The sequence below is a fragment of the Trichechus manatus genome, unplaced genomic scaffold (assembly GCF_000243295.1).
Source record: "Trichechus manatus latirostris isolate Lorelei unplaced genomic scaffold, TriManLat1.0 scaffold00091, whole genome shotgun sequence".
Classification (NCBI taxonomy): Eukaryota; Metazoa; Chordata; class Mammalia; order Sirenia; family Trichechidae; genus Trichechus; species Trichechus manatus.
The window spans coordinates 9,205,758-9,207,451 of record NW_004444027.1 but is presented as its reverse complement, the minus strand read 5'-3'; the positions used below and the strand labels follow the sequence as shown (position 1 = coordinate 9,207,451).

The following is a 1,694-nucleotide window of genomic DNA, read 5'->3' as shown; positions in this document are numbered from 1 at the left end:
AGACGTAAAAGATCTATACAGAGAAAACTACAAGACAGTGCCGCAAGAAACTAAAAGAGACCTGCATAAGTGGAAAAATATACCTTGCTCATGGATAGGTAGCTTCAACATAGTGAAAATGTCAATTCTATCCAAAGCAATCTACAGATACAATGCAATCCCAATCCAAATTCCACCAGCATTTTTTAATGAGATGGAGAAACAAATCACCAACTTCATATGGAAAGAGAAGGGGCCCCGAATAAACAAAGCATTACTCAAGAAGAAGGACAAAGTGGGAAGCCTTACACTATCTGATTTTAGGACCTATTATACTGCCACAGTAGTCAAAACAGGCTGGTACTGGTACAACAACAGATACATAGACCAATGGAACAGAGTTGCGAATCAAGATATAAGCTCATCCACCTATGAGCAGCTAATATTTGACAAAGGCCCAAAGTCCACTAACTGTGGAAAAGACAGTCTCTTTAACAAACAGCGCTGGCATAACTGGATATCCATCTGCAAAAGCTGAAACAAGACGCATACCTCACACCATGTACAAAAACTAACTCAAAATGATCAAAGACTTAATTTTCAAATGATAAAGATCATGGAAAAAAAAATTGGGACAATGCTAGGAGCCCTAATACATGGCATAAACACAATACGAACCATAAGTAACAATGCACAAGCACCACAAGAGAGACTAGATAAATGGGAGCTCCCAAAAATGAAACACTTATGCTCATCAAAAGACTTTGCCAAAAGAGTGAAAAGACAACCTATAGACTGGGAAAAAAATTTTGGCTACAACAAATCCGATCAGGGTCTAATCTCTAAAATCTACAAGATACTGCAAAACCTCAACAACAAAAAGACAAATAACCCAATTAAAAAATGGGCAAATGATATGAACAGGCACTTCACCAGAGAAGGTATTCAGGTGGCTAACAGACACATTAAGAAATGCTCACTATCATTAGCCATTAGAGAAATGCACATCAAAACTACAACGAGATGTCATCTCACCCCAACAAGGCTAGCCTTAATCCAAAAAATACAAAATAACAAATCCTGGAGAGGTTGTAGAGAGACTGGAACACTTATACACTGTTGGTGGGAATGTAAAATGGTAAAACCATTTTGGAAATCGATTTGACGCTTCCTTAAAAAGCTAGAAATAGAAGTGTCATACGATCCAGCTATCCCTCGCCTTGGAATATATGCTAGAGAAATAAGAGCCATCACACAAATAGACATATGCACACCCATGTTCATTGCAGCACTGTTCACAGTAGCAAAAAGAGGAAAACAACCTAGGTGTCCATCAATGGATGAATGGATAGACAAATTATGGTACATCCAAAGAATGGAATATTATGCAATGATAAAGAATAACGATGAAGCTGTGAAATATCGTATAACATGGTGGAAGCAGGAACGTATTATGCTGAGTGAATTTAGTCAGTCATAGAAGGACAAATACTGTAAAAGACCACTATTATAAGAACTCAAGAAAAGTTTAAACACAGAAGAAAACATTCTTTGATGGTTACGGGGGTAGGGAGGGAGGGTGAGGGTTATTCACTAACTAGATAGTAGATAAGAATCAGCTTACGCGAAGGGAAGAACAGCACACACTACAGGGCAAGTCAGCACAACTGGACTAAACCAAAGCTAAGAAGTTTCCTCAATACAATCAAATACTT

At 38.0% G+C, this 1,694-nt stretch overlaps 1 pseudogene; it reads right to left on the bottom strand.

The window, feature by feature from the left end:
- Window positions 1–1,694, bottom strand: part of LOC101346242 (unconventional myosin-Ie pseudogene) — a 9,125-nt pseudogene that overhangs the window by 5,877 nt on the left and 1,554 nt on the right.